Raw genomic sequence first — 17,176 nt, 5'->3', positions numbered from 1 at the left:
TCCAAATGTAGCTGACAGAGAAACTAGAACCATATCGCCAAGCAGTAGCCAGCAACAGAGAATAGGAAGACCGGAACAAGGCTTGGAAGGGATAAAACCTTTTGAGGTATCTACTACAAGCTCATGTAAGAAAAGGAGCTATGGAGGTTATCCTGTTTTTAAACAGGGAATAATGCCTCTGCCTCTGCATCCCTCTAGATTCCTAGTTCTTTTTTATTATTATTATTCCATTTTACTTAACATAGAGTGTTATATTTGTTTCAGATGTGCAATATAGTGATTCAATAATTCTATACATTACTCAGCACTCATCATGATAAATGCATCCTTAATCCACTTTCACCTATTTCCCTCATCCCCTCATCCACTTCCCCTCTGGTAAACATCAGTTGTCCTCTAGAGTTAAGAGTTGTTTTTTTTCTTTTTATTTGTCTATTTGTTCTTTGTTCATTTGTTTTGTTTCTTAAATCCCACATGAGTGAAATTGTATGGTATTTGTCTTTCCCTGCCTGACTTATTTTGCTTAGCTTTATACTCTCTAGATCCATCCATGTGGTTGCAAATGGCAAGATTTCAGTATTTTTTTATAGCTGATATTCCATCATACACGTGGAATATATATCTCCTATTCCTTATCCATTCTTCTAAGAATGGACATTTGGGAGGCTTCCATAATTTGGCTATTGTAAATAATGTTGCTATAAACATAGGGGTGCATGTATCTTTTTGAATTAGTGTTTTTGTTTTCTTTGGGGAAATACCCAGTAGTGAAATTCTTGCATCATATGGTAATTCTATTAATTTTTTGAAGAATGTCCATACTGTTCTCCACAGTGGTTGCACCAGTTTGCATTCCCACCAACAGTGCAAGAGGGTTCCTTTTCCTAGACTCCTAGTTCTCATTCTCCCTGCCATTGCATGTGATGCCCAGAACTCACAATCTCTAGAAAATCCCAATTCCACTCTGATATTCTGTTATATCCTTTGCTCTTGTATCTTTGTCAGCTACTTCAACGTGTATATGTTTGCCTCCACGATGAGACTGTAGGTGATCAGAGAGCAATGACACTATCCCACATAAATCTCTGACATATACTCCAACATATGGGACAGTTTGTGCTGAAACAATGCCTATTGACTGTATGAATGAGAGGCATTTTAGCCCCTACCACTCATGTCATAATTGTTCTGTGTATGAATTGAATAGACAATATGTTCTTTACCTCTTTTGCTGTTGAGATATGTAATTTATTTTTTTTACATCCTCATATCATCCATGTTTTGTAAAGTTAAATGAGGTTCCCCTTTGTTCTACAGTACCTTGCTGTGTTTCATGTGAAGAACATTTGTCATCCTTCCAGGTCAGGAGTATTACATATTTGGATTGCACAGTTTTGTTTTTTGTGAGTAACTGCTTCTTGGATATTTGTCCAGTTTCATCTTGGTGATAATGTGAGGAAGCGCTTTGAAAAAGAAAAATTGTTCCTGATTTTTACATATTTCACATGTCCTGATTTTACATGCTTTGTAATATATTAATAGCATATTCAGTTATAGCTTTCCAGGAATTTTTTCTTAATGAAATTTTAATTTTATTAATTCCAAATCCACATAATTGGGACAGAGTGGGTTGAACTGTGATTTTATTCAGGAATATCATTCTTCATGGTCAGATTATGCCTTCAAAGTCCCTCAAATCTTCCACCGTACAAATGGATATGTAAAATGCTGCAGAGACACTCTCTGTCATTGTCAAAGACAGTCACTGCTCTGCCCTCTGAGAGAAAATATTGTATTCACTTAGGTCAAGATCCTCTATGCCAGGAATGTATCTTTCATAATATCCTACAGTGAAGAATTTTTTTATCAAGGCAGGTTCATATTTTTAACCTGTAAATCTTCCTAAAGTGAAGAACTTTTATTACACAGTTAAATGTCATTTCAGTTTAAGTTTTTTGGTTTTGTTTTTGTTTTTGTTTTTGTTTTTTACTTTAAGAGGTGCATTATTTCTAGTGGCTTTTTCAAAATCTAATTTTTTAAAACAAGAGTTGGAGTCTCTAATTCCTTTAAATCTCATAACTGTTTGATCTTCAATGCATTGTTTATATAGAAATAGACTTCAGAATTTCTACCATCTTCACCTCATGCAACTAGAACCTTATTCTAAAAACCAAAATAATGTAATTATGATAAAGGTCATTTTGCTTTTGCTTTCTTTTTTGCATTTGAAAACCCACAATGAATGTGGTTTAATTTTTTTTTCCCTAATCTGGACAAGTTAAAAAAAAAACACATCATTTTTCTTTTCATTGGTTTTATTATATGGTACTGCCATCTATGGGTCCTACTCAGAGAATAATTTTGGCTTGAAGGAAAGAAATTTATAATTTGGAACCTGAAAAACTATCTAGTCCTTACTTCATAGTTATAAATATGAAATTCAAGACTTTAAGTGACTAAATAACTTCAGTATAGGTACATGGCTAGTCAGTAACAGAGACTGAATTATTTTATTATTATTATTATACAATTTTTGCAAAAATACATGTGAACGAAGTTGCTCTGATTTCTTTTTTACTCAGCCTTGGGAAGTTCCAGAGGTCAAAGTTATACTAGCTTTTGAAAATGAATTGGGAAATTTTTATCTTTTTTTATACTGCACAGCAGTTTTAATGGTATTGGAAGTATACTTAATGTTATTCCAAAACCTCATTTTAGGCCACCAGCAGCTTCACAGGTACTTCCGGAAATTGTTACTATATCCTGAATATGTTTGGGTTCTATGCAAAATGTTTTTTGTTGTTTTGTTTTACAGGTTTATTGAGGTATAACTGATATAAAGGGAGCTGCACATACTTATGTACACAGTTTGATAAGCTTGGGATATATGCATACACCTATGACAGCATCATCTATCAAGATAATAAATATATTCATCACTTCCAAAGGTTTGCATGTCTATGGAGCTTTTTCATTTTGTTGTTTCTTTTCATTTTTTGTTTTTTTCTGTGGTAAGCATGCTTTGCATGAGATCTACTCTCAACATATTTTTAAGTGCACATTCACTTCTTTCCTGACATCAATACTATTACTATTTCCCAATTGTGTTTAGTGCGATGACTCAGATGTTAACATTTCCAAAAATCATGTCATTTAACCACTACTGGGTATCGAACACTAGACGTGAAAGTCTATATGCAAAAAACTGAAGTTGATAGTAGACTGGCCCACACTCTCCCACCTACCTACTGATTCTCTCTGACCTATATTTGAATGATACTCTAAGTTCACTGTAAAACAAGGAAACTATGTGGTAGATAACTATTTATCCAGGTAGAAATAATAATTGGGGTAAATTGAGGAAGTTATAGTAAAAAGTACATTATTTCCATTTGTATTTATTTTTAAGGAGATTCACAGTTATTTTAATGATCTTTTATAAGATACAAAGAGAATTTACTTCAAGAATTTCTTTGGTGTGTTGACACCTACCTTAACTTATGCAAAGAATAGAACTTATCAGTCTCTCCAAAAAGGCTTATAATGGGGGATCCCTGGGTGGCGCAGCGGTTTGGCGCCTGCCTTTGGCCCAGGGCGCGATCCTGGAGACCCGGGATCGAATCCCACGTCGGGCTCCCGGTGCATGGAGCCTGCTTCTCCCTCTGCCTATGTCTCTGCCTCTCTCTCTCTCTCTCTCTCTCTGTATGACTATCATAAATAAATAATAAAAAAAAATTTAAAAAAAAAAAAGGCTTATAATGAATGTCCATTGTAAATAGGAAAATAAATCTTTTCTCAGTTCTCCCCGTATAGAACATACTTATTCTTATTTACTAATCAGTTTATAAGGTAGGAAATAACGTGAAACTGTTTGTTTCAAATAAATGTAACCATATTTTGCCAGAACTTAACCGAAAATTTCATAACAAAAATCATTATAATTAGCACTTAGAATGTTTACTATGTGTGCCAGGGAGTTCAAGCTCTCAAAACAACATTATAAATTTACTTTATAGAAAGTTCTGGGTTAGATGCTACAGGAATTACAAGTTGGGGTAATATCTAGTCATGGTCCTTCCAAATATTGTAGTTTCCTGAAGAAATAGTTTTACAAACCACTGGAATACAAAGAAAATCTATGCACAACAAAGACGCAAACTTGGACAAAATTATTGGAAGTGCTCTTGACAAAATTATTGGAAGAGATATCCTTTGAAAATGAAATTTAAAAGCACAAGTAGTGGGGTGCCTGGGTGGCTCAGCAGGTGAGAGCCTGCCTTCAGCCCAGGGTGTGATCCTGGGGTCTGGGATCGAGTCCCACATCAGGCTCCCCACATGGAGCCTGTTTCTCCCTCTGCCTGTGTCTCTGCCTCTCTCTGTGTGTCTCTCATGAATAAATAAATAATCTTTTAAAAATATAAATAAATAAATAAATAAATAAATAAATAAATAAATAAATAAAAGCACAGATAGCATTTGAATAAAAGTTGAGGCCAGAAGTTTATACCAGAGAGAAAAAAATAGCAGAGGAAAGATAAGTGGGAAACTTCAGATGTGTTCAAGTAAATTCAAGTTACCTATTTTGGCAAGAGCTTCAGTTAACATTAACTTTAAGAAGATAACCCCAAACAGTTGAATTAGAAACATACTGTGAAAAAACTCATAAATCAGTCAATTTGTGATGGACTTAGACACAGAAGGTAACTAGAAAGTTATACGAGCTCTGATCTGGAATGGCGACAAATAAGAAGCTAGAGGGTATAGAACAATGAAGGAGACAATTTACAACTTTAAAAGTGGTTGGGATGGAATAAAGATATAAGCCAGAATGGTGGTTGTGAGAAAAAAACAAGTGGACAGTTATGGGAAACATTACAATGATGGAATACCCTGTGCCTTGGTATTCACTGACAAAATGTTAGAAGGAAAGCGAAGTCAAACACGTACCTCACAGGTTTGAGTCAGAATGACCTGGAAAAATGATGTTACCATCAAGAATGGGTAAGTCAGGAGGGGCACATCTAGATGGAAGACATGACAAGTTCCTAGTGACAATATTAGATTCCAAGTGGCAAAAAGTATTCAAATGGAATTCCCAGGAAGGCAGGTAGAAGTACAAATCTGGAAATCCAGGCTGGAGAAGGTCATTTGAATTATTTTCATATTGAACAGATCACTAAAATCATAGAAGTAGCTGAAAATGGAATTGCTTAGCAATAAAAGGACCAATGAAAGCATTTGGGAAATCCTTATTTCCAGGAAGATAGATATTTCAAGAAGGACATACAGAGGTCTTCAGATAGCCAAAAAGAGAACCAGAAAAAAATGCTATAGAACCAAAAAGAGGAACAAGTTTCGAAGAGGAAATTGTCAAATGCTTCAGGCCAGTGGAAGACCATAAGGGCTTAGAATAAATTTCAGGTTATACTAGGAGATTATCAATGGTCTTTGACAGAAGATTTTTATTAGAGTGACCTTCCCCAAGATATAAATTTTCACCAACAGTGCCCTTTACCAACAGTGTTAGATTGCATTATTTGCTCTCCATTACTAATTTACTCCCCATTTTCACCATTCTTCTCAGTAGAAGGAATATGCTTCCAACTCAGTAACTTTGGGCTTGGCCTTATGAATTGTTTGAGCGAAAAGAATGTGAGCAGACTTATGCCATCTTTTACCAGAAGCGCAGACTGTGCTTCTGTGGTTAGGCTCTGCTCCTGTTGTGTTCTGCCTTCCACCATGAGAATAGCACAACCTGGATAAGAGCTTCTCCTTCAGCCTGGGTCATGGAATGGGAAGATAGATGGAGCTCATCCCAGCTGACCCCAGCCAAGACAGCTCAGCCAACTTTCAGCCCTCTTGCAATATAGGTTAAAAATAAATGCTTGTTCTTGCAAGCCACTGAGTTATTGTGATAATTTGTCACCACAGCAAAAGGTAATATGCTACCTTTAGAAAACAGATAAGACTGTTTAAAATTTCTAGAATCTTTGGAAATGTTGTTGTTCGAAGTTCCTTGAGGCATACAAATTAAAACTAATTTACACTAATCATTATCATAAACCTGCATCAATGTTTGAAAAACATTGCCTATTAGCCTTTGGTCATTAAGTAATTTGTAGACATATGTGAGCCTTTGTAAAATCCTTCTAATAATGTGATATACAAGATATAAAGCATGCTTTCTTTTCATTTGTCTCCATGGGCTATTTAATAGCCGTATAGCCACAGTCTCCCAGTACTTGGATTTACCATGGAAAGTACTTTTCTTCCCTGTTATTGTTGGCAAAAGCTGCATCATTCTGGTCTCTTCAGAACTCAACAATCTGTACTGCCAATTTTGCTATTACAGTGTCTCTTAAGATTTCCACCACTGTTCCTTTATTCTTGGTACTTCCTTTGTGATTTATGAGTTGTTTTATGGCATCGTAATGTGGCTCTTGACATATAGTTGCAACACACTAAATTACCCCAATTTCAATAAACAACTTAACATGTGAATGTATTTAAACATTTTTAAATGTGGTATTTTTCCCCTTGATTTGGCCGAAAAATCAATGGCATAAAAGTTTAAAAACACCCTGTCTTAGCTTATAATATGCACAATGTTTCCTTTGCTTCTTCTATTTGTGATATTTTTTTTTCTATTTTTTTTTCTATTTGTGATATTGATGGAAACTAAAATTGTGTGTTTTTTTTTTTTAATTTTTTTTTTTAATTTTTTATTTATTTATAATAGTCACAGAGAGAGAGAGAGAGGCAGAGACACAGGCAGAGGGAGAAGCAGGCTCCATGCACCGGGAGCCTGATGTGGGATTCGATCCCGGGTCTCCAGGATCGCGCCCTGGGCCAAAGGCAAGCGCCAAACCACTGCGCCACCCAGGGATCCCTAAAATTGTGTGTTTTTGAGGAAAGATAGTATATTGCTTTAGAACATAAGGATTTCTTTCATTTATCATCACAGTATATCCAAAATCATATGACTGCCCATGCTTATGTAAGTATACTTGTATGAAAATATTGATACTTATATAAAATATTGATAATTCAGTCTTTAATTATGTTTCATATCAAATAATAAAGATGCAAAAGAGAGGTCAATATTGAAAAATGTACACTATTTCCCCCATAAATATTACTAGTCTAGCCCTATGTGATCAGAAGCACGTTGACGATAGTAATCTGCTACATTCGAAAAAGAATAAGATTGAAGACATGCCCCCAAATGTGCTACTATCTTGACTGCAAAAATCACATCTGTTACCACTGCTGACTCAGGTAGGAGGCTGCAAATGGCACAATGGGTGCAGCTGTAAAGTCCAGGAAAATACAAAGAGCCTAGTATGGAAACAGTGAAAAGATAAAAGGGATTTTTCAGAAATGAAAACTTACCAGCTTTCAAGACAAGGCAAACTAAGGAGGGAAGGCTCTTAGTGGGAAATACATCAGACTTACTTAAAGAAATATTTTTAATAAAAGTAAATCTGTATTCTTAGAAAATAGTACCTATCCATTTAAATGTTCTTTTCCCTGCTTTTATTACTTGAAGTGTTTAGTTCTCATTCCTCATTAAATAATAGTACTACTGGCCTAATTGTGTTCTCAAGAGTATATTTAATTACAGTTTCTACATTTAGTTATTTGGTTATTAAATCAATATACTATGACATCATGTTTCTATTGGAGCACACTCAAAAAAAGCATAATCCACTCGGCCCTTAGATTTTCCTTTTTTTCTCTGAAAACATTCTCTTTCTATACACATGGTAAAGTATGGCATTTCAATTCCACTGTAATTTCTTCCTTCAGCAATGAAGCACCTGTAAGATTGCCTTGAACTATGAGCCTACTCATTCTTTGAGCCTTCACAGAGAGGCAGTCCTGAGCTCTGAATCTCATAAGATTGAGTGGGCGTCATACTTGAGCATATACCTCAACTCAACATCCAAATTCAGTTCTTAGTTCCATTGTGGAGGTTGAAAAAAATAGGAAATTTTTGACCTGAGAAGTTCATTTTCTCACATATTCCACATATAAGTAAAGCTAATGATTTATTTCTCCCTAGTTTTCTCTTTCCTTCAGGAAATCTTATAGTCCAGAAATCATAAGAGACCAAAAATTAAATTTGTTAATAGGAACTATAAAATATAACAATGCAATTTATTTTCTGGTATAGCTCTCCAATAAAATTTTGGAAGCCATGAACAATAACAACACCAAAAGTACTTCTCTTCTAAAACTCACAAAGGACCTACTCCAGGAATTAGGTAAATAAGAGAACATGTTAAAGACACCAATCCATATCACGAGGTTAGGTAAAATTTTATTTATTAATTTCAGCACACCATCTTTAGTGAAAATGCGTACTAATAGACATAATGTACATTTTCCCAGGACGTCTGAGTGGCTCAGTGGTTGAGCATCTGCCTTCAGCTCAGGGCGTGATCCCAGAGTTCTGGGATCAAGGCCCCCCCCCCCCCCCGCCATTGGGCTCCCTGTAGGGAGCCTGCTTCTCCCTCTGTCTCCTTTGTCTCTGCCTCTCTCTGAATATCTCTCATGAATAAATAAATAAAATATTTTTAAATATACATTTTCCCCTCTCCTTAATGAGTTTAGATGTTTAAGCTCAAATATTAAGTATAATCATATTTAAATAATCAAATTATCAGTATGTAAAAATCAAATTGAAAAGGTTAATACTCAGAATTAGAGCAGCTTACATGATAGCTTACATTCTCATATCCTTTCTTCTACTTCTATTATTTCCTAAGATCCCCAATTTTTTTTCTTGTAGTCATAGCTTCAGTGTTTTTGTTTGTTTTTTTTTTTTTTTATGATAGTCACAGAGAGAGAGAGAGAGAGGCAGAGACACAGGCAGAGGGAGAAGCAGGCTCCATGCACCGGGAGCCCGACGTGGGACTCGATCCCCGGTCTCCAGGATCGGGCCCTGGGCCAAAGGCAGGCGCCAAACCGCTGCGCCACCCAGGGATCCCAGCTTCAGTGTTTATAAAAGTTTACATAAAATAATAATATTGCTTCTGAATAAAGACATATGTTATATTTTCAGATTCCTAAAGATACTGGTAAGTTCTAGGTTTATTTAACATCAATATTTTAATAAATGTATAAGCAAAGGACATACTTAAGCTTAACTGAAAGTCAACAAGGTAGCTTGTATATTAGGTGCTGTCATCACCACTTTACAGATGAGAAATTGTAATTCAGTGAATTTTTCTTTTTAATCTTGCTTTAGGTTAAAATTAGTATGTTAAAGCGTCACCCAGGTTTGGCTCTTTTTGCCACATCACCCTTTCCTTCCATATCTGTTCTTTCCTTGGATCCAGTGTCATCCCCCGACACTTCTCACTGCCTACCTCACCTCCACCCTCCAAACACATGACCATCAGGCCATATTAAACAGCCTTGTAGCTCTGAACATTTTCCCTCACTGTTGTGGAATTTCTTACTCTGCTTATGTCTGCCTGAAAACTAAATAATTTTGGAAAAAATCACAGCTCAGAAGTCACCATCTCTCAGGAGAGCTTCCATGAACTCCCTCTTATATTTTGTACCTACTACGCCACATTGTAATCTTCCTCCCACTTATCTCTTTATCCCTTCTCCTCCTTGTCCTGAGTTTCCCCCCAGATTGTGAGTAATTTGAGGACAGGGACTAAGATAATTCACCTCTGAATCCACAATATCTAACTGTTGAAGACATCACTGGCTCTAACTGAAATTTGTTAAATTAGGCCCTCAACTGTGGACAACAATCATTTAATAGCTATACTAGAGTCGACCTTAACAACCAGCTAGTGACTCAGTCCCATTTTGAAGCAGGGTCTATATAAATAGCAGGTGGATATAACAGAAGATGATGTTTCCAGAAGAAATAAAAGAATACATTACTTTGTATTCTTAATGATTTGATAATATTTTTTTAGTGAACTGTTCTCCATTCATAAGTAAAAGAAAAATTTACAACCCCTTAAACTTTCCTAGTCTCACAAAATAAGAACTGTGTCATGAGTGGTCCTACTATCCAATAACTGTCAGAAAGTATTGTAGATCAGTTATTTCAAACAAAGAGCACTTTATTCAGTTTATAGTGTATATTTTTATATGGTAAGGAATCTTATTTATTTACGTGTTCATATTTGTACAAATTATCTATTGCTGTATAACAAATTACCCAAAATTTAGTGGCTTAAAAAGAAGTTTCTGAAGGTCAAGAGTCTAGGGACAGCTGACCTGGGTGGATGTGGTCTCTCATTAGGTAGTAGTCAAGCTGTTGACTGAGGTTGTGGTCATCCCAAGTCTCAACTAGCACTGGAGGATTAATTTCCAAACTCATTTACAGGGTTGTTTGCAGGCTTCTCAGTTCCTCACTGGCAGTTAGCTGGGGGCTTCAGTTCCTTGCCATATGGGCCTCTTCACAAGGCTGCTGAAAATGGGACAGCTCCCGCCTCTAGAGCAAGAGAAATGAGAAGGGAGGGAGAAAAGTGAGGAGAGAGAGAAAGGGAGAAAGGGCAAAGAAAAGGAAGAAAGAGTAAAAAGAAAGAGAAGGGAATACTCAAGTTGGAAGCCATACTCTTTTTTATAACCTAATCTTTAAAGCGACATCAATAATTTCCACCATTTCCAGTTTGTTAGAACTGAGTAAATCCAATACATGACAAGTTTATCCTAGAGTATTCACCTGGAGGATACATTGTTTAAAGCTAGTTATATTTTAGAGATAAAGATATTTATGGCCAAGCTGGGCTTCCCGTTACACCTATTTGAATTTCATTTAGCCTAAAATTATTGCTATCATGCTTTATATTATTGAAACTTGAGTTCTAAGTTATTAGTTGATGCCTTTTTTAGACTAAGTCCCAAATTAATTTGTTTAGGAAGATTCTTAGTACTGACTCTAACGGCTTTGATGTAAATACAATTTTGTTTCATATGGTCTCGTAAATATTTAAAAACTTCTTTTACCTCAAACTTGGCTAAAGTATTAAGGATATGGCTCCATAATTAACTGGCAACAGAGACCAGCCAGCCACACTCCAAATATTGGCCAGGAAACACAATCTCCAAATGTTTGCACACAACATTTTAGCTCAGCTGAGAGAAACCAAATTTTCAGATGACTTACTAAAGTATATGGAGTCCAGTTATTTCTCTAGACTCTAAAGCAGTATTTTTCAATATGGTATAGACCTCTTGTACTATCAAAGACTCCCAGGGTGATTATCCAAACACAAATTCTAGGAATCTACTTCCAAACTACTGCATCAGAATTTCTAAGGGGCAATAAGGATGGGAAAGATTCATAAATCTACACTTAAATGAATTACTCACAACCTTTGCTACATAGGCCAGATCATTAAAGAATGATCATATTGGTCCCCCAAAAAACCATTTCTACTGAATTATATTCTATAATCAGTGCTATTTTCCAACATTGATTAATCTTATGAGAAATAAATCTATGAGACTCAGTATTTTGTATATTTAAGAATCTGTAGGAAAATTTTCTCAATGGTCTTAGATTTAATTACCAAATGAATGACTTGATTCTATATTATCATCATTATGAATCTTATCACCAATCCTTTTCTTTCTCTGATTGATAACTAGAAAGGTCAAGGTCAATCTGTAGCCCACTTCTGGCCTGCACATAAAACTTCATAGCTTGAACTTGAACTTGTACTCTTTTCATTCCTGCCCTCATTTGACTTGGCTGGCTTTATTTTCCTTTACCTTGCTTTTGCTAAAACAATTTTAATTTACTTAACCTTTCTATATTTTATGCTTCACTGTAAATTTATTTAAAAACTTACTGGAACAAGGAGGAGTAAATGATTTAAAGACATGACTATTTTGAATGAATGAATAAGAAAAGCATATATAATGTTTTTTTATTTTACCTTTCTAAATTCAGTTTTACTTATTTTTTTAGTTATTTAGTTATTTAGTTAGCTTTTACCAAGTCCCTGAGCCAAGGTCTAAGTTACTTATTTATTCCGAGCCTTCCTTGAGAAATGTTAGCTTGGAAGTACATTTACCATGTGGTTTCTGGTCTATGTTATTTCCCTTTAAATTTGTACTGCTTTTCCTTATAATTTTACCAATTTATAGAATATTTAAGAATTATTTATGCTTTAATTTTAAAGATCTAGTTGGCTTTATTAAACAATTCATGAATCAGGCAGCATCCCATCTTGTAGAGGGGTGCTGCCAAGGAATTGGGTTTTTGGAGGGTTGTGCTTTTTTTTTTTTTTTTTTTTTTTTTGGCTTTTTAAAGATTTCATTTATTTTTGAAAGAGAGAGAGAGAGAAAGAACATGAGCTGGAGGGAGGGGCAGAGGGAGAAGGAGACTCCCCACTGAGCAGGGAATCCAATGCGGGACTGAATCCCAGGACTCTGTGATCATGGTCTGAGCTAAAGGCAGACACTTAACCAACTGAGCCACCCAGGTGCCCCAAGAAATTGTTTTTAAGTCACTCAAGATCCCATCATTTGAACACATCTATTATTTTTGTTTTGGTGTATTTCCTTCTAGTCACATTTTGTTAATCAATAGCACTTTTCAGTTTTACTCAGCAAACATTTTCTGACTGCTGACCATGTGCCAGTTGGTATGGTATACACTGGAGTACAAAGATGCAGATAAAGTAATAGCCTTCAGCTCCCAGTCTAGCAAATCATGTCACATGTAAATAATTAATGCAATAAAATGTGACAAGCGTGAGGAGATCTATAGTCCTTCACAAACTGGTAACTCTTAAGTTGGGACCTAAAAGATGAAGAGTTCTGTTGGTAACCGTTGGAGAGAAAGCATTCCACATTGACATGGTGTGATGGCTTGAGGGGAGAAGTTACAGGGAATGAGACAAGAAGGGTGGACAGGTAGGGACCAGGACTGAAGAGTATTACATGCCAGGAAAAGGAATTTAGATATTCATTCTAGAGACAATTGCAAAACCAGAAAGAGGTCTAAGTGAAAGAATAACATGATCAGATTTGCATTTCAGAAATCATTTTGGTAACATTAGGAAAGACTATTTGGAAGAAGGGCTGACATTAAGATAAGCCATCTGGGAGGCCATAGCAATGGTGGCAAGAGACAGTCTGAACTGGGTCATAGTAGTAAAAGTGAAGAGTCAGGGGACAAAACTGAGAAATGTTTAAAGAGAATTAACATGACTCAGTGACTATACAATAGTAACCATACAATAGGGTGCCAGGTGGGAGCGTGGTAGGAAAACTGAATCTTAAGTGATTTCAAAGTTTCTGGTGTAGGCTGCTGGAATGAAAACATTGCCATTAACTGAGAATGGAAACATCTGTTAAAAAGAGTAGAAACAGGATTGTGGGGGAAGGGTAGAGACTAGTGAGAAAATGAGAGTTGTCTGAAGCATCATCTTGTTTGAAGTGCTAGTGGAGCTCAGAGAGATGTCCTTTGTGGCTCTTGCATACATAGAGTTGGTAGACATTTAGAAAAAGGAATTTGGGAGCATTCCCTAAACAGCTGGTAATTAAAACTAGTTAAGCCTTTGTTGAGGCTGATTTAATGTGTGCTGGAGGAGGAGGGAGGCAGAAAAACCTGATGGAAATGGATGAAGTGGTTAACAACAAGGAAACAGAGAACCAGCACAGATTGGAGCCAAGATTTGGCTGCAACTTCAGAGACACACAAAGCCACAGGAGAGACTTTTTAATTCAAGATGAGAGAAAGGTTAGAGTATATATTTAGTCCACAGAACAAGCACTTACAGAGCAGACAAAGATGAGAGATAGGAGAGAGGAATTAATCAGTGGAATAAGACACAAGGAGGGGAAGGAAAGGATGGGATCAAGAGACAAATGCAGAAATCACCCTGGAATTGGGGAGGAAATGCTTCTTGTAAGAAGAGAGGAAAGAAAGAGAAGATGGGTAGTGAAAGAATATTACAAGTGTGAGGAGGAGGTTTAAGGATTTTCAAATCCATTAGTTTCTTGATGCTCAGAAGATGATGTCATCTGCTGGTCATGGACAGGGTGGGCAAGATTCTCAGAAGAATCAGAATGTAAGTGAAGCTGCTACAGGAAGGAAAGAAAGCATCCCCCAATGGCAAGGGAAAGATTGTGCAACACCATCCAGGCATCACTGAAAGTTTACAATAGTAGTGAACTGATTTATGATTAATTTCTAGCCATACTCGACCAACTGAGTAAAGTAGAGAACCCATATTTAAGCACTGGTTCAGAGTTGGGGATTCTTTTTAAGTTTTGGTAATACAGGGAACAACATATAACAACCTTTAATGATGAAAGCTAGTTTGCAGGATAGCCAACAATTTAGGGAGTGCTAAATAATGTGAGGCTTCCCCCTTCACTTTAAGGAGTACGGAAGAATGTGTGCTCTCCATAGGCAGGCAGAGTTCAGAAACAACTGATTGTACACTGGCTCTGCAAGCTGGAAAATCCCAAAAAGGATCTAGAAGGTGAACATGCTTAGATCCTCTTCCAAAATTCATCATTTAGATTAGTCATTCACTGTCCCCTAAAAGGAGCACATGCAAGAAGAAAAGCCAGAAATTTTATTCTAGTGGAAGTCTGACCACAGGGAGGAAGAAAAGGAGGGGAAGTGTCCCTTGTGCCTTAACAAAAGCTGGAGAAAAACAGGGGATAGAAACTTAATGTACTATTGAGAGTGATTCTAGTGATTGTCCAGCCTAGAATAGGAAGGAAGCATGGATGAGAGAGGCTGATAGATATAAAGAAAAGAACTGCAAAGGGTGATGATATATAAGGACAGGTTTGGCAGGTGTAGGTAGATTTGGTGGAAAAGAGGGAGTCTGATAGGCAGATTTTTTTAAAGATTTTATTTGTTTATAGATGAAAGACACAGAGAGACATAGGCAGAGGGAGAAGCAGACTCCCTGTGGAGAGCCCAACATGGGACTCGACCCCAGGACCCTGGGATCATGACCTGAGCCAAAGGCACAAGCTCAACCACTGAGCCACCCAGGTGCCCCTGATGGTTGGATTTTTATCAGCAAGTAAAGGAGCTCAAAACTTCAGAAAGCAAGCAGTTCTGATGACTGAAACAGGAGAATGAAGTGGGCTGGGCTGCAGTTCACACTGTAGTTGAAAACATCATGAAACTAACAGGTGAGGTACTGGATAGGTTGACTACATAAACACTCAGATAATTCCCTATGTTGGCAAGACTCAGAGTAGGGAAGAAGACAATTAGTTGAATACCAGAGTCTTTCAAGAATGTGAAGCAATGAGCTATACTGTAAGTGGATGATAGTAGCTGCTAGGATGACTCTAGCAATGAGTAGGGGATAGATAACACAAATGTTGGATGAAGCCTAGAGAAGATTTTGTTTCTAGTGAAAAAAAATGCCTTAGTAACAGCAAGAGAGCATTAGGAGAATGCATTCATTGCTTCCCTCCTCTGTTATCACTGGACCAAAAGAATGAGCAACTTTAATGAGGGCCTATGAATGTGAAACCCCCACTCTTCCAGACTGCCTTCTTGAGTGTCCAGAATAAAACAGAATGATATAGGAGTGGTAAAGGACCATGGACATCTTTCCAAGTCACATTTCCATGCAGTATACCAGGTCATGTTCCTATCTAGTGCATCCTCTCTAAGGAAGTCTTAATAGCCAGAGAAGAAGACCTATGAAAAACCTATTTAATTTGCATAAACCAAAAGTTTCCTAATGATGTGATTAAAGAGTTGCCTAAGATTATTAGTGTTAGGAATAAAATCCAGGTCCTTCTGAATATGAATCCAGGGGTCTTTCCAAGCACCCAGCAGTGCTTTACCTGTGTCCCTTGGAGTCTGGTGCTGATAAGATACCTCAGAAGACACCAGATGAGATAGTAGACTGGGTAGGTGGGGCTCCAGGTATATCCTACCATTTCACTCAAAACAACTTTGCTTTTACCTGTTTTATATATCAGTGTCCCATTTAAAATTTGAAATTTTTTAATGTTTTCAAATAGTCTACTAGGCACATGAATGTTTAAAGTAGAAAATGGTATTTTGATATAGCTAGTTGGATGATTTTGTTTGGATCAAAAGCTTTAACCACCCAAACAAATTATAGGTTCCTTTAAGGTCAGAATTTTGTCTTAAACTTCTTTGAATCTCCTGCTTCTTACCAAGGGGCTTTACACAAAATAGATGACCAGAGAAAATATTTATGAATGACAGGTTTGATACCTGGACACTTTATCATTCAGTGGCCTTTTCTCAAATGTTTCCATTAATAGAAGACATAGGAAAAGTCTTGTGCTAACAAAGGATCTTCATTTCCTCTAAAGTGTGAGTGTAAGCTGGGGCCCTTGAGAACAAAACAAGTCTTATTTACCAATGTGTTCTAACTCCTAAGCAAGATAGGAAGCATGAGATGAGAACTGTGGTTGGAAGTTAGAGCTCAGTCCCTTCAGCAGCCCAGAAACTAGACCCCATGAAAGTAAACAGAGAAAAATTAGTTCAGAGTGGCTAAGGAGTTTCTCATTTATTCTTACAAGAATCAATATCAGATGGTAGAAGGGAATGAGATAGACACAGATATAAAACCCGTTCCATGACTTAATAGCTATGTGATTTTGACTGAGTTCCTTAAACTGCCCCATCTTTAGTTTATTCATCTGTAAAATGGGCTGAACACTGCATGCCTCACAGAGATGCTGAAGATTAAATAAGGTAATTTGTTTAACATGCATTGCACTATATGGTATCTCTATATAGTGCATGTAGTAATCTCTCAATAAGCAGTAACCATTATTATGTAGGAAACAGCACAGAGAATAGTAGAAAAGGTTGGGCTTCAGTGCCGGGAGGGGCGGGGGGACACTGAATCTAATCTCTATCTTTAGTTCTACCACATTAATGAATCAGTTAACATCTCTGGGTCCCCTATTCTTTAAATGTATAATAAGTTGATGATACCTAGTTCCTTCATCAAGTGATAGCTCCCTGAGAAGGATTAGAGATCTGGGACCTTTTCTTTCTTTTTTTTTTTTTTAATTTTTCCACAACAATGCAATGTCATAAACCCATAACCCATATAGTCTAGGTTGTAAATCATGCAGTACTTAAGAAAGCAATCCCCAAAGCTAATTTCCAGTTTTATTTTCGTCTTTCAAAATTACCCGTTATTTCATATTTTCTGACACC

General features: G+C 36.6%; 1 long non-coding RNA gene across 2 annotated transcripts in view; it reads right to left on the bottom strand.

Annotated features, from left to right (window-relative positions):
• Positions 1-17,176, bottom strand: part of LOC121491477 — a 252,610-nt gene that overhangs the window by 27,773 nt on the left and 207,661 nt on the right. The window contains exon 3 of one of the 2 annotated variants that reach the window (XR_005987991.1): positions 10,079-10,468. The exons of the other annotated variant lie outside the window; for it this stretch is intronic. This is a non-coding gene — a long non-coding RNA (uncharacterized LOC121491477). Of the gene's footprint in view, positions 1-10,078; positions 10,469-17,176 lie in introns of those variants that run through there. 2 annotated transcript variants of the gene reach the window in all.

This window comes from Vulpes lagopus, chromosome 5, assembly GCF_018345385.1.
Source record: "Vulpes lagopus strain Blue_001 chromosome 5, ASM1834538v1, whole genome shotgun sequence".
NCBI classification, from domain to species: domain Eukaryota; kingdom Metazoa; phylum Chordata; class Mammalia; order Carnivora; family Canidae; genus Vulpes; species Vulpes lagopus.
This window is presented reverse-complemented; position numbering and strand designations above follow the sequence as displayed.